This window comes from Amblyomma americanum, chromosome 1, assembly GCF_052857255.1.
Source record: "Amblyomma americanum isolate KBUSLIRL-KWMA chromosome 1, ASM5285725v1, whole genome shotgun sequence".
In the NCBI taxonomy this organism is placed as follows: domain Eukaryota; kingdom Metazoa; phylum Arthropoda; class Arachnida; order Ixodida; family Ixodidae; genus Amblyomma; species Amblyomma americanum.
In genome coordinates, this window is record NC_135497.1 from 402,190,942 (window position 1) to 402,206,812 (window position 15,871).

At 46.8% G+C, this 15,871-nt stretch overlaps 1 protein-coding gene across 2 annotated transcripts in view; it reads right to left on the bottom strand.

The window, feature by feature from the left end:
- LOC144115754 (uncharacterized) overlaps nt 1-15,871 on the bottom strand; it is a 328,928-nt gene that overhangs the window by 83,514 nt on the left and 229,543 nt on the right. For both annotated transcript variants that reach the window (XM_077650248.1, XM_077650249.1), the window contains 2 exons: nt 3,194-3,336; nt 760-868 (listed from right to left, as the gene is read on the bottom strand). The gene's annotated coding sequence lies outside the window, so the exon portion shown is untranslated. The remainder of the gene's footprint in view (nt 1-759; nt 869-3,193; nt 3,337-15,871) is intronic.

Below are 15,871 nucleotides of genomic sequence, written 5' to 3' on the forward strand. Positions count from 1 at the left end.
AGGTGGTGCCAGACGGGTTATCGACATCCAAACGACGCCAGCAACAAGTCGACGCCGTCCATCTTGTACGTATGAAGCCATACTACTCGGACCGATCTTGACCTCCTACTTCCTTTTCTTATCACCGAGACTATGCTTCCTGAGGAGGGGGGCAAGTGCCGCATGCAAGAAGACGCAAAAGATGACTGGATCTACGAGCGCAATGCTAAAAGAGGAAGAAGCTGTAAACGCGCAGGGACTCTGTCTGGTTGACCAGTAAACCGTTTTTATCCTCGGGGTTTTACCGAGTCGTGACAATATGAACAAGTGATGCGCTTATTGTTTCCTACGACAGCCCATAAGTTTCCCTCATGCAGTGATGTGACCATTTACCTGGTCTATGTCTATAAATGCCTCGCATGTGGACTGCTTTGTGGCTCACAGGCTGTGGAATGTGATGCACATGTGTGTATGAAATCGGTGTGCAGATCATATCAATTGAGCTAGAACTGCACAACCTCCAATCTGTTTTTCTACACAGTATTGTTTTCTGCATTCAACACATTCCGTGGCACCCCATCATGAAACGCAAGCCCCAAAGGAACCGTTTTTGGTGAGGGAAACACTCGCTGCAAGTGAAACTGACTATGCGATTTGTGTCACTGAGTCTATAGTATCAACCACATGCGGAGATCACATGCAAAGCAAACAGACAGCGCCAGCGCATACACTAAACCTGCAGTGCACCCAACCACCATGGCTACTGCAAATGAGCATCACCTGGTCCTGCTGTATGTGCCGCCACGGCCGCGTTGTGGGCCAGGAAAGTGGCCTGGGCCCTGGCCATTGGATCAGCGCATGGAGACGTACATGACCTTGCCGCTATCTCCTGCAGAGAAACCAGTGTGGGAGCCACACATTATTACTACTAGAAGCACTGCACGTGGCAACAGGCCAACTAAATGACCAGCCAGCCCATCCCGTTTGCAAAGTGACTTTTTATCCAAGCAACATTCACACATATCCATCACTAGTGTCTCCGCTAAGATGCTGAAAACATGTTAGGCACTTCACCAGCACCTTTCATCATATATGTACAGTGAAAGCAAGTGAATTCAGATTTCATTAATCTGAACTTCTATATCATTCGAAAAGTGCGACATGGTCCGCCCACACACTATCAGAGTCTATGTAAACCATGCGGCGGGCTCTGTTGCGGGCTATATCTATGTGCCACCACGCCTAGGCAGCCTGTGCAAACGGGAGGCTCCACTGCCTCTAAGGAGGATATGTGGAGAGGGCAAAAACGGCAGGATGACCGGACCGGAGAGCGGGGGAGGCTCTAGCTCATGTTAGCGGCAGCATGGCAGCGGCAACTGGCTGCGTGACCTCCGAGATGTGTACCTGACTGTTGCTTGTAGCTACTGATTTTGAAGGCTTCAGTAGCTTGCTACGTTAGGCTTTGCTGTTGAGCAGTGGACGACACGACCAGTGCCAAGATACAACGAATAAGGCACATCGCAGTGTCTCCGGCACTCCGAAACCACAGCCGTGCACAAAACCCCGTGTGCTAAACCAGAGAATTGAAGCTTCCGCTGATATTTGCTGTGTGTCTTTGTCTCAATTTTCCAGTGCCCTGTGCATCATATTCCGTGCAATTGGTAGCAGCAGTCACCTCAAGTTAAACATACGGAGAGTACAAGTGTGCAGTAATTTAGAAATGTCATCCATCTGCGGTAAATACCTTGCCAAAACGCCTAAAAGGAAGACTGAAACCATGTGTGAAGTCAACGTTGGTCTGTTATCGAAACAGGATATTCCCTTATAAAGAGCACACTCATTCGTTCAGTGCCTCACAGCAACCCGGGGTCAGAAGGATGGAAAATTGGGCAAAATGCAACTGTCGTGGAGACTTTTGCTTCTCAACATAAACGGTTGAGCAGCTCCCGCGGCTCAAAGGTGTGAAAATGCGAGTCGCAGAGGTTACATAGCCATTTTGGTCAAAAAGCAGCAGTCGCAGAATGGCCACATGCTGCCGTATTTTTCAGCCTTCCCGACCATGCTCACAGGCAATAGCCCTTCCTTCGCGACTCCGACACAGCCCTCCACTACAAAAATCGGATGCGTTGAAAGAGCCGCCTGTCTCTTCTTCAGTTTTCTAGTTGAAGAGGAGGCCTTCTGCTCAGGTCCAGCTTTAGAACAGAAAGTGTTGGCCGTTACCTTCCGGGGAAGAAAAAAAAAGAAAGGCAATCGTGGAAATTTTTAGAAGAATAAAAAGGGAAAATCTCACTACCTGGCTGCTTCACGATGGCAGTTAACCATATCTTTTGTTCGCTTTCATTTGTTCGGACTTTGAATTATTCAAACTGCGTGCATTACGAATTAATCAGTTTTACCTTCTTTCACACTAACCTGTACAAATATTCAAACCGCCACTTTAGTAAAGCTCATCAACATCTGCAATTCTTCGGGACTTACAAGCCTTGACCTTGAAATTACCATTGATATCCTGATTTCTCAATCTTTAAATGTCCTTCACATTACTTGAGCTTTAATGCCTCACCTTACCACAGTGTGTCTTCAAGGAAACTCACCATTCTTGAACTCATCTCCACGTTTCTTCCAGCTACTTTTCGCTTGTCGCTACACTTCATGCCCCCACGATACCATGCTGGGGCTCCTTTTTCTTCTCTTCCACACAATGAGGCTTCCTACTCAATGCACTGCTTTTAGGAATCTGCTTTATGCAGCACATCCCCAGTCAGATCACACAATAGCCACACATCCCAATGTTAAAACTCTGCATAAACGATACAAATCGCACAGTCCATAACCAATGACAACCAACCCCAGTTTAAACTTGCTATCAAAGAAGACAAATACTGTGTATCCATTAATGCCTTTTAACATTAACAAAAAAACACACGGTGCCAAATACACAGCCTCTCAAAGCTGAGGCACACCATGGTGCTTTGGATTCTCGCAGCACATAACTGCACCTGACTGCATGCAGTATTACGCAAAAGCAAATAACAAGATGCACAGCTGCGAATGCAAAATTAAGGCCGATTTCGTAGCGTGCCCTACCTGCAGTCTTTTGCAACACACATTAAATTGGCACTCAGGAACTCTGCCAGCAACTATCACACTGCTTACCAAGCATATATTCAGGCAGAGAGCAGTCCCACGAAGCCAGTGGCCCCGAGATACCCACCTGGGAGATTCTGTACTAAGCCAGCCAGCAGACCCACAGGCGGCCAGGTGCAGCTGGTCTCTGGCCACAAATGGAAACTCCGTGACCACCACAGCTGGCCAGCGGCGTGCAGAGCCCAGCCGGGCCCACACCAGGGCACCCACCTGCATGCAAAGATTGCTCACTAGGGGCCTCTGAATACTGCAGGCATGCTGTGTCAGTTCCACTGTATCGAAGATAAACCTTTCCCCTGGGCTGATTGATTGGTGACTTTGCCATCCTGGCAGTACAAAAAGGTTGGGATCAGGCAAAGACAAACAGACAAACACACAAGGATGGCACTCAGCTTTCAAGTGCATTTTGTTTCATGCATTGATGTGCGTTCTCTGACCAACTTTTAAGCATGCCCACTGAGTCATATCAAAATGGTATGAATGCAATAAAAATCGAAAGAAAACAGTGCCAGGAATCAGGCAGTACAAAAAAAAATTACGGGAAAATCATACATCTGAAGTGACAATTCTGCAAAGCAGCTGAATTTATCCCCAATGATTACCTTGACGGTTTTACCCACCCTCTCTGTGACTCAGCATCTACGATTGTGCACACCACTTTTGGAACTTTATTCGAAGCATCTAGAGCTGTTTTCACGATGTCAGAAACATTTGGAATCCCTGCTCGACAGAATGGTAGGGCCATTTCGTGCCTAGAAAAAAAAGAATCACTTTTCAAAAACAAGAAATAAAGACTGACATCACAAAGTTCTATGGTGCGCCTAGCAAGTGCTGTCTGGTGCTGTAACTTTTTTCTTCTCTTGTGCAGTGGAATGTTTTACTTTGTTAAAAACATTGTAGTTGATTTTTTGTTGCCCTAGCTGCTGATCAAAAAAATAATTAACTGGGCATAAATGTTTTTTTTTTTAGGATAGGCCTGGAATCGCATGAGCATGGACGTGCGTGGTGTACATGAATTTTAAAAATTTTTGAGGCGCTTCTGTTATCTCATTATAGCAAACACAAAAAAAACTGCAATAGTTTGATATAGCCAAAGTTTATAACATAAAATTTCGTCAAAAACACGCACAACAGCAGAGCAGTTCAGTTAGTCAAGGCATCACAAAACAGGTGATGTTGTTAAAGAAACTGGGAGACATTTTCGCAAGTTTTACTGGAGTTTCTGAAGGCATTCATGGCGATTCCACAAACAAAAAAGAACTGAGCGCCAGTTAGGTTGTCTTCCCCACATAACAATGCCAGTTGGTCAAAACCCAGCTATAGCGGTATCCCCAAACAGCTCTACCAGCTGCTGGTCAAGAGCCAGCAATAGTGGCTTCCCCGCTTCACAACTGTGTTGCATGAAAAATGGTGCGTCAAAGCAAAAGCTATCGTCATTTTCAACACTCCTGTGACGGCCGAGATGAGTGCAGGACAGTTACTGCAAAGGGCAGCTGCCTACTCCACTGCTTCCGGGGTAGTGTCGGCAAACGCGAGAGGTTCAACACGTGCTGACCTCCTAGCTACCAACCTTCCGTACCGCTCTATCTTCTCTGGCGCAGCTGGCGAGTGCGAGATTTCAACACTAGCATGAGATCAAAGCGTGAACCTTGACACGAACTCCAGCCGCACCACCTCCAGTCACTTGTGTAGAGTGGCGAAGTGTGCCACCTGCCGTCCGAGTGGGTGCCGCTTATTGCTGGGGGGTTAGATATATCCGTTTTAGGGCCAACCGTGTTTGATATATCAAGTGAAAATTACATGTGTCTATTGAGAATATTCACGAAGAGTTTGATATAGCCAATAAATCGTAACATCCATGTTCGTGATATCAAGGTTTGCCTGCATACAAACAAATTTTCAGATTTTCTTCGATAGCAGAACATAATGCAATTCTGAAAGGGCTAATGAATGCTTTGCTCAAAGATGGGGCTTCACACATGCAACAGAATTTTTCTGAAGGCTGGGGCCGACGGAGATGAGTGGGTGGGTGGTGGACGGCAATTCGGGAGGGTGAAAGAGTGGTGTGAAAGTGGAGTAAGGGTGGTGGTACAGTGTTCTCGAAGGTTGTGTAGGGGCAAAACCAGCACTCTCCCCATGAGGCTTTAGAAGAGGTTGCCGCGCCACGGCGCTGGCGTAGACTCCTGGAGCAGCAACAGCGCATCGTCAGTACGCATGCTGCGTGGCTAAGAGGGGCCGACAGGACAGTCGCAGACAGTTTTTTAATGCATCACCGCTTGGCTGCCAATGAAGATGCAAGAAACCAATGGAAAATTACTTTTAACCTTTCAAAGAGAAATCAGTGGCTGTGTTTCAGTGACGGCACCAACGGGAGGCAAGGGATGGCGGCCGCTACCTCGAAAATTTTCCTGGCGCTCCTTTCTGTCACTGGAAGAATTAATTTTGTTCGCTCACAAGCACCTAAGCAGCTTAATCTTTGCGTTGTGTTATGTGAAACCAATATATCACTGTCTCATACCGCAATTTGTTCTTTTTATTTCGTTTTGAAGAGGAACAATGCCCAAAAAATAACTCCCCCTTCGACGTACACCATCCGCGTACGCTATCCTGGGCAGCCTTTGGAATGGTAAAACCATAACCTACAACGTTTGGCTGCAAATTTCTTCTATTTGAAAAAAGGCAACTGCCAATCTTGATTTTTCCGGGGTTTTGTTTCATTACTTTTTTTTTTCAAGAAGGTCAGGTGGAATATCTTCCACACGAAATAGGATAGCGCTTGAACGACGAGTCCGCAAGTGCCTTTTACTGTTTCGCTCACTTGTTGAGGTTCATAACACAGGACACTGGATCCTTGATTTTTTTCCTATGCAATAATTTACCACCGTTCTGACTGTCATATGCTACGATGTATTAAATTCATGCAATCTTTTAATGGAATATTTACTTTCTTGATTTGCTTGTCACGTGCTTGAGCAGCACAAAAGTCTTCTCTCTCGTTGCCTCTAAATCCGATATGACTCGGTACCCAGCAGAGTTTTAGGCTTTGTCCTTTAGCTGTGGCTATTACTAGGTTGTGTATGATATCACCAAGCATAGCAATGACTGCATTTCTAGAGTGGAGAGCTGTAAGCAAACGTAGGGAGTCTGTGTAAATAATGCTGTCTGCGAGGTTCTCTTTTACTATTTTTTCAATGGCTACAGACACGGCGTAACATTCGGCAGTGAAGATTGATGCACACTGTGGTAGCCTCACTGTATGATTGCAATTACCTTGTGCGACTGCACTTCCAACGTAAAGATCGGTTTTTGAGCCATCTGTATAAAAAGCTGTGCAAGTACTGTATTTTTCCTGGAGTGCAAAAAATTCTTGTATTATATGCTGTGGTGGAGCTTGTTTTTTGCTGAAATGTGCAAGAGTGAGATCATAGATTTCCGGGAAATTGTACCATAGCGGCAGTGAATCTAGTCTTCCAGCAATGCCAGGCAATGTGTCCAGTACGCCGAGATTTTGGCACATCTCTTCAAAACGCAAGAGCGGTTTGTTGTTAAACAGTATTCTGGATGGGCACTTTGTGACTATTTGGTGACAGATGTGTTTGGGTAGCGAATGGATTTTTAGAATGTAGGAACACGTGAGCATCGTTACTCTGTCTGTAAGTGATGGTTCGTTCGTTTCTACATACAGACTGTCTATGGGCGACGTCCTGTATGCACCAGTGGAAAGACGCAAGCCTAAATTATGTACTGGATCTGGCCGTTTAAGGTACGATGGCCTCGCTGACCCATACACTATACATCCGTAATCCAGTGTGGAGCGGACTACAGAGCGATAAATTTGTAAGAGGCATGTCCTATCGGCTCAACAGTGTTTTCTCGACAGCACTTTGAGTAAGTTTACGGATCGAGAAGCCTTCTTTTTCAATGCATTTATGTGAGGTAAGAAAGTGACCTTTCTGTCAAATGTTATACCAAGAATTTTATGCTCATTTTTCACTGGTAACTCTAATTCGTTCAGGCGTAGTGTGGGATCTGTATGTATGCCTCGTCTGAGTGAGAACAGAATTGCCACCGATTTCTGTGGGCAAAACCGGAAACCATTTCTCTCCGCCCATGTTGCCAGTTTATATACTGTTATTTGTATTTGTATTTCACACGTTGATACATTGGAGGAAGTAGAAGCTATTTGAAGGTCGTCCACATAGACTGAGTACATAACGGAGCTTGGGATTATTTTCGTAAGAGAGTTCATTTTTCCAACAAAGAGAGTTGTGCCTAAAATACACCCCTGAGGTACTCCGTTTTCCTGAATGAAACTCCTCGAAAGGATTGTACCCAGGCGGACATGAAATGAATAACGGTTAGATAAGAAGTCTTTTAGGCAGTTCAACATTCTTCCTCGGATGCCAAGCTCGGCAAGGTCTTGAAGAATTCCGAACCGCCAGGCCGTATCGTATGCCCTTTCTAAATCGAAAAATACAGCGAAACAGTGTTGCTTATGAACGAAAGCTTCTCGAACAGTATTTTCAAGACAGACTAGGTGATCTGTTTAAAATCTTTTTAAAACCACACTCATGGGCATCAAGAAGTTCAGAGGATCGAAAGACAAACGTTAATCTTATATTAAGGACACTTTCAAAGGATTTTGCGAGGCAACTAGTCAGGGCGATGGGTTTGTAACTGCTAGGAGAGGTTGGGGGTTTTTCAGGTTTAAGGAACGGTACAATAAGAGCTTTTTTCCAGGCTTGAGGTATTTTCCCCGAAACCCATACTTTGTAAAAAAATCTTAAAAGTGCCTCTACAGCAGGCTTGGAAAGATGGGCAAGCATTTCATGGTGTATTTGGTCGGGTCCTGGAGCAGTTTTCTTACCAGCAGACAGTACAGTGTTGATTTCCTGGAGTGCAATAAGACCATCATATTTTTCATTAGCACCTCCACTTGTTGGGAGCCTTTGTTTTTCGGCTATTACTTCTGTATTTTAGAAATGACTGCATATACAGTTGAACCTCGTTATAATGAACACTGACATAGCGAATTATCGGTTATAGCAAACTAAATTCGAACTTTGGTTGGTTATGCTTCAGTTTTACGAAATTTATTTTTTTATAACGAAACCGAAAATGCGAGATCCACCGCGATATCGGCTGTAATGAAGAAATATTAGGTTTACGCAAGGCTCAAAACGCTAAAGGTAGCATAAAAAGAGCAAAATAAATATTGGAAGCCAATTCACAAGCACACTTTTTTTTTATCGTTTGAAAAGGTTGCAGAAAGTTCCGCGGCCAGGCACATCAATTGCGCGTTTGACTGGTCGCGCCACCTACGAACAGAGTGCAAAAACTCTGAAAGCTCATATGACGACAAAGATCCGAAGGGCGGCACCACTTGTCCAGCGGTGAAGACAAGCGCGGCAACACTGGCAACAGCGAGGCGGCGGTGGCGAGCCGGCATTGCGTAGAGAGCCTGCTTTGCGGCACCCTCGACATCATCTCAGTGCAGCGCCAGGTCGACATGGCAACGAAGCGGAAGGCGGTCTCGCTCGAGACAAAACTGCAGATATTGAGAGCTGTGGACAGTGGCCGCAAGAAAAAGGATGTTCCAGCGGAGTTCAGCGTTCCCCCAAGTACCTTATCCACCATTTTAGCCGCAAGAAAGAAGATTGAGGGCAACACCGAGGACGCTATAAAAGCTGACCGTAAGCGAGTTAGGCTTTACCATCACCCGGACGTGGAAGCGGGTTCGCTTTCATGGTTTAACGAGGTGAGGGCACGAAACTTGCCAGTATCGGGAGCACTTCTTCAAACGAAGGCCATCAGCCTGGCCTGTGCACTAGGGCATGAAGATTTCCGTGCGAGCAGCGGTTGGCTGCCACGTTTTCAAGACAGACACGAGATCGCGTGCCACACATTGTCTGGCGAAGGGGCTGCTGTCGACGTGGAGACATGTGAAAAGTGGCTAGAGAACTTTCGGCCTCTGCTCCAGGAATACGACGAGCGCAATGTGCACAACGTTGACGAAACCGGCGTGTTTTTCAAGTTGTTGCCAGAGCAGTAACTGGCAGTAAAGAATGAAACCTGCCATGGAGAAAAAAAGAACAAAGACCGGGTGACGGTTGTCGTTGCCGTGAACATGGATGGCTCACACAAAAGACGACTCACCGTAATCGGCAAGTCTGCACGTCCCAGGTGCCTGATAGGAGTCCGTAATTTGCAGGTTGCGTACTTGTCTAACAAAAAGGCCTGGATGACGTCCAAGCTTTTCGAAGACTGGCTCAAAGATTTCGACCAGGACATGGAGAGGCAGCACAGGAAGGCCCTGTTGCTCTTGGACAACTATTCGGCGCACAAAGTCTCGATCGTGCTGAAGGCAGTTTGTTTGGTGTTTCTGCCACCAAACGCAACTTCTGCTTTGCAACCGTTGGACAAGGGCATTATCCGTTCGCTCAAGTGCAATTACCGGAAGCATTTGGTGATGCAACTGGTTTTCGAAATCGATCGACGCAGAGAAACAACCATCAACATCAAGACGACGCTTGAAATGTTGTATGGATCTTGGAATGAGGTGAGGCAGTCAACAATAAGGAACTGTATTGCAGAATGCGGTTTTGTTTTGCCTGACGTCGAAGACGAAGTTCAGCCTGATGAAAGCCTGGTAGAGCTGGACAATACTTGAGATCGACTGGCACTCCCAGGCATCGCAATTGATGATTTCGTTTCAGCCGATGAGAACTTGGCCGTGGCGCCTGAGATGATGGATCAAGAAATTGTGGATCGCGTCGAGGTCCCCGAGGATAACAGCAGCAGCGATAGCGCAAGGTGACAGCGAACGTGATGAACCACCAATAAGCAGTGCGGACGCCGCAGACATGGCCAGGAGGCTGAAAGGCTATTTGGAAAAACTGCCGACGACCAAACTGCTGAGGTAGAAAAGGCCCTCGTGTGCATGGACACTGGAAAACTTTACTCTGTTCAGTGCTGTGAAAAGCCACCAGACGAATATCACATCCTTCTTCAAATAAACGAATGTAGACCTGTTTTGTCGAACCTTGTTCTTTTGTAATTTGACTTTCCCATACTACGCTCTATTTTGTTTTAAATGCCACAAACCATAAGGAGACAGGTAAGCATTACCTAGTTTATAGTGGGTTCGAAGCCCGGAATAATGCATTTTAGTATTTAGAGTATTTGCGAGAGCCAAATTGCGGATTTGTCAGAGCCGATATTTGCGCACACTGTTAAAACGAATATCGAGTATAACAAACTCATTTACGGTCCCTATGCTACTTCGTTAAAACGACGTTCGACTGTAGTGTGATGAACCGGAAACTACAGCGAAGTGCTCCCCCGATATGTCTGCCTGGTCCCCTAAACTCGTTTGTGTACCAGGTGTAGTGAAAAGAGGAATTGTGAAAGGTGAGTAGCGGCCATCTAATTTTCGAACTTGCTCCCACATTTTTTTTTGATGTGGTTGAGCTGTTTATAGAAGAGACACAAATTTGCCATGATGTTTTCTCTGCCTTGCACCAGATACCCCTCGCATGTGCTCTTGCGTTCATGAAAAAAATTAGGTTCTCATGAGTTGGGTATCTGCGAAACACTCCCCAAGCATTATTCTGCAGTTTTTTTGCCTCCTTACAATCCCGTGTGTACCAAATTTTGTGGTTCTGGCACACCACTCCTGTGGATTTTGAAATTGATACATGTGCAGCAGAAAGAATGCATGTTGTGAACATTTCATTTATCTCATCTATGCTGTGGTTTTCTAAAATTAAATCCTGTAAACTGGACTTTTTTTTCAAAACAATGCCAAATCAGCTAAATGTAGTTTCTAACGCCGCGGTTTTGTAGAAATAACTGTTGGCGAGGATGACAGAACTATTATAACAGGAAGATGATCACTTCCATATGGATTGTCTAAAACACTCCACTTCAAATCGCTAAAAACAGGCGGTAAACTAAAAGACAAATCTAATACGCTCATTCTCCCCGAGGATGGGGAACAGTATGTGGGTTTACACAAGTTCAGCAAACAGATATTAGTGGATAGAAAAAAATCCTCGATGAGCTGCCCTCTAGCGTCAGTTTTCTCGCTTCCCCAAAAACGAGAATGTGCATTAAAGTCGCCAACTACCAGGTATGGCTCTGGTAGCTGCTTTCAAAGACCCTCCAAGCCAAGCAGTGTTATTTTCAGCTGTGGCTCGATATATACAGAGCACACCGTAATGGTTTTATGTGCAAGCAGAGTGGCTGCTACAGCCTCAAGTCTTGTTTATAGTTTAAGCTCACTAGCCAGGACACCATTTTTCACTATAATTGCCCCACCTCCTGACAGCCTGCTCGCCTGTTCTCGGTCGCGGCGGAAAACCGTATAATTCTTAAGAAAATTATTGTTTTGTGGCCCTAAATTTGGCTCTTGTAGACATAACGCAACAGGAGCGTGTGCTCCTAGGATATCTTTTATGTCACTGTAGTTATTCATAAGTCCTCTATAGTTCCATTGCATCATGAAAGCCATCTTAATTTTATTTTCCTATGTAGTTAAAACTAGATCAAGTTATTTATGGCCCCTTGATTCGGGGCCTGTCTGTTTTTGACCGATCCAGACAGCTCCGCCGACCACCCGACGTGGATGGCACGGGGCTACCGTGAGTCGTGTCCATTGCCTCTGCAGAGGCGCTCGACGACCGTGCAGAGGGCACGTGGACATTAGAGTTGGACCTCGACCTGTGGGAGGAGGTCTTGGGGGCCACGGACACGGGGGTCTGCGAGGCCTCTTCTTGGCTTGGCGGGGTAGTGTTACCTACTCCACCTGGGGGCGCGGATGGCCTCGCTACAGGTTCACTGCGAGTGGCCTGGGCAGGTGCCGAAGCCTGTTGTGGTGCGCCGCGCCCACGCACCACATCGCCGAAGTTTGTTTTTGCTGTGAAGGAGTATGAGCATGTTTGTGTGCATCACCTTCTTGCTTCTCTGAACGAAATGTTTCAGTAGTTTTGAGTGTGATTATTGCTTTTTCTTTCTTCCAGTACGGACACGCCCTGGAGTATGCAGCATGGTCTCCCTCACAGTTTGCACAGAGTCGGGCGCCGTCGCAGTCATCAGAAGAGCGATCTTTTGAAGCACATTTTGCATAACTTTTTCCATCGTGGCAACTCACTGAACCGCGGCCGAACCTTTGGCAGTTAAAGCATCGTCGAGGGTTAGGAATGCAGGGTCTCACATTTATTTTTAGATAACCCACTTCATTTGAGTCAGGGAGAGTACTATGTGCAAATGTCAAGACTATGTGCTTTGCTGAGATTTCTTTGCCCTCTTTTCTTATTCTTATCCCGTGGACATCAACGACGTTTTGTTCAGCAAGCCCTTCTTTGATTTCTTCTTCAGTGAGGTGGAGAAAATCATTCTCTGAAATTACACCACGGACCGTACTGAGGGATCGGTGGGCAGATATCGATACAGGGATGTCACCTATAGACACAATGTTGGAAAGTTTTGACTGTTGGACGCTTTCTTGGAGTTCCAGTAAGAGGTCTCCACTAGCCATTTTTGTAAACTTATAGCCAAAGCCCAAGACACCCGTCAAACATTTTTCTACAATGAATAGGGGGATTATTCTAGGAGATTTATCAGTTTCCTCAATATGAATCACCTCAAACTTAGGGAAACTTTGTTTCTTTTTTTTAATGAACTTCTGAGTTACATCGGTACTCCCTCTCTTGTTAGGGCGATCAGTTGCTGAGAGAACGTTAGCCATAGAATAAATGTGTTTTTTGGATACGATGCCAGCCACCCACCATGGAGCCCAACTTGGGGACGGGACAGGAACTTGCAAGCAAGTCCTGCCCACGCCAGCTGTACACCCCAACTATAACCCAATATGACGCAACTCAGGGTGGTTGGCCACACAAGGTTATCCCTCGCCGCCAGGAAAAAAGGAAGAAACTAGAAGTGAGTAGGAGACAGGAGACTTGTGAGAAAGGGGTAGGAAAGTGAAAGATAGAGGGGAGGATAGGAAAAGGAGACTGCCGATTTCCCCCGGTCGGGTCAGGCCGGAGGTGCCGTCTACAGGAAGCTGGGGCCAAAGTGGTGCGTTGCGTCCGCCGAGGGGCCTTAAAGGTCCAAACGCTCGGCATCGGCTCAACCACCAAGATCCCCTTTTCCCCGAACACGGCAATGCCACGCACGGCGAAGCGCGGGTGCTCGGCTCCGTGGTGATGCACTGTTCACCATCATCCCCTGCGAGAATGTCCTTGCTTGCGGATGCTCGGGAACCCGTGGTGTCACCACTCACCAATGCCTGCAAGCTGCAGACACCCCCCTGAGGGGCCCGGGATACTGTTTACACGTCCTGGCAACCTCGATTTTAGATGTTTTTAATTGTTGTTCTGCGAGCCTTAATTTTACCCTTGAACTACCTCAGCTTGAGTCACTGCAGTTTTTAGATATTCGTTTTTATTTCAATGACCCTGGGCACGTATGCTGGACGTATGCGCTGCGTACCAAGATGTCTTTGCTTCCTTTTGTCTCAGCCCATTCAAAGCTAGTAAAAAGAGGGATAGCCATGTCACGCCTTCATGCAGCACTCTTGAAATCGTGTCATCACAAGACAAACGAAAGCTTCAGCACCCAAGTCAAGCGTCTAGAAAATTCTGGATACCCTCTTGACGTGATTGTCGCCATGGCAGAAACGTTGACAAAAAAGAAAAAAAGACTTTCGCAAAGGCGCACAGAAGAGGAAAAGAAAAGAAGCGTCATTGTCACGCCGTACATGCCTCATGTGTCCCATAATCTCAAGAGAATTGGAGCAAAATTCGAAGTCGATGTCGTTATTAACGCGCCGTGCAGAATATCGATGCTTTGTCGCATGGTGACAGGCAAGGGCCAGAAGAAATATGGGTGATGTAAAAATCATGCAGAAAGTTTTGTTCTGTGCAACGAAGGTGAGAGAGAGAGAGAGCTCTTTATTGGAAGGCATAGAATTTAGCCTCGCTGGCATGCTACTCTGCGTGGCGATGAGAATGTGGGAGATAAATACTGACGGTAAGCATTGCGGGAGAGGTTAAATTAAAGAGAAAAAAAAAAGGAAGAAGGTGTTGTTTATAGTATCCCTCTGAGCTGTGGTCAAGTCTACATCGGTCAGACGGGCCGCTGTCTAAACGACCGATTAAGGGAGCATGATGATTCCCTAGGTAACGGTTACGGCTCAAATCTATCCCCTCATTGTAAGGACCGCAAATGCCACCCTCTGCTGACAAACACTTCGATAATCGGTCGGCACGAAGGAAGGCTCGAACGTGAGCTGTTTCAAGTGGTAAAAATCGCTCAGAGTGGCAGATGTCTCAGCACGCCCTCAGTACTTGCGACCCAGAAAGAGCAGCGTTTTCTGATTTCTTAACAATCTGTTATCTATTCATTGTCTCCACCCTTCCCACAACTCTTGCCCTTTAAGTTTATTTTCGCCATTCTTACGAATGAGGCTTTGCGCATGCGTGACGGCTACTGTGAGGTACTGCGTACTTCAATAAATGTTTCGAAAGTTTGCACTCGTCCCATACACTTCTCTGCTGTGTCCTTGTGTCTTCGCGCTACCAACACATCATGATGACCTACCAACAGGCTCGAATTTCTGCTCTATTAGAATGTTCAGTCACAACTGACCATACTCGTGGCAACGATAACCTAACTGTGTCTGAGCAGTATAATCAAGTATGCAATCACTGCAATAAAGTGATGTGGGGCATTCTCCGGTGTGCAAGCACCGCCAGCCAAGTGCACACCTCACCCCGTGGATGCAGCTTGTTTTTCTCTTTTCCATGAGAGAATGAGGAGCTCGTCGGGTCGTCTGGAGGTGTCGCCATCTCATGTCACGTCTGTCATGGCAAGCATACCTGAGGCGTGACATGACTTGCAATGACTGAACAAGCGAGACATCACACATCACGTGACATCACTGTGATGATGTGGATTATGCCACTGTGTGGTTCCAGGCTGACAACGAAAAAGTGTGGCCGCGTGCGCTGCGAGCCGGTGTACATGCAGGATCGAATGTCAGAGCTAGGCTTCGAGATAGTCGTGGCAGTGTGTCGCTGAGTGGCATGATGTTCTTTTTGGAGCTCAGCGTTTTCCCCAAGGCCAGCTAGCCTGCACCGGTCGGGTACCGAGGTTCAGGGTCTGGCTGCCCGCACAGCACCACAGTACCCTGCTGCAGACTCATGCCTGCTTTTCCATGGCCAGGCAGCCTACCAACAAGCACCTGCCTGCTGATGCCAGCTTACCGGCAGCCAGGCGGCCCACAGACGCACTCCTGCCTGCTGATGCAGGTCTGCCGTTGGCCAGGCTCTTTCTGCCACCTGGCTACCTGCTGATACCGGCCTCCTGGTATCCAGGACGTTACCGCGAGCCGATTGCCTGTGGATACCTTCCCCAGTGACCACTCGTCGCCGACAACCAACGTCGACAGTCATCTACCTGCAGCACATGGTGGCAGCACAACGGAGCAGCACGCACCGGAACCCACAGTAGGACATTGGTGTTCCTCTTGTCGAACCCCTCTAGGCTGCTTTAAGTGCCCCGTAGTGTATGTGTGTTAGCGTGCTAGTGGGCTAGATATGCCGAATTTTGTCCTCGTTGTCGAAGAAAAACAGTGCTTCGATGCTGAATGCGACCTCTTTATTGCCCAGAGCTCCTGAACGGACCTGGACCCTTAACTACATCACAATATGGTGAGCCTGCCAGGATTCGTCAGTGAGAG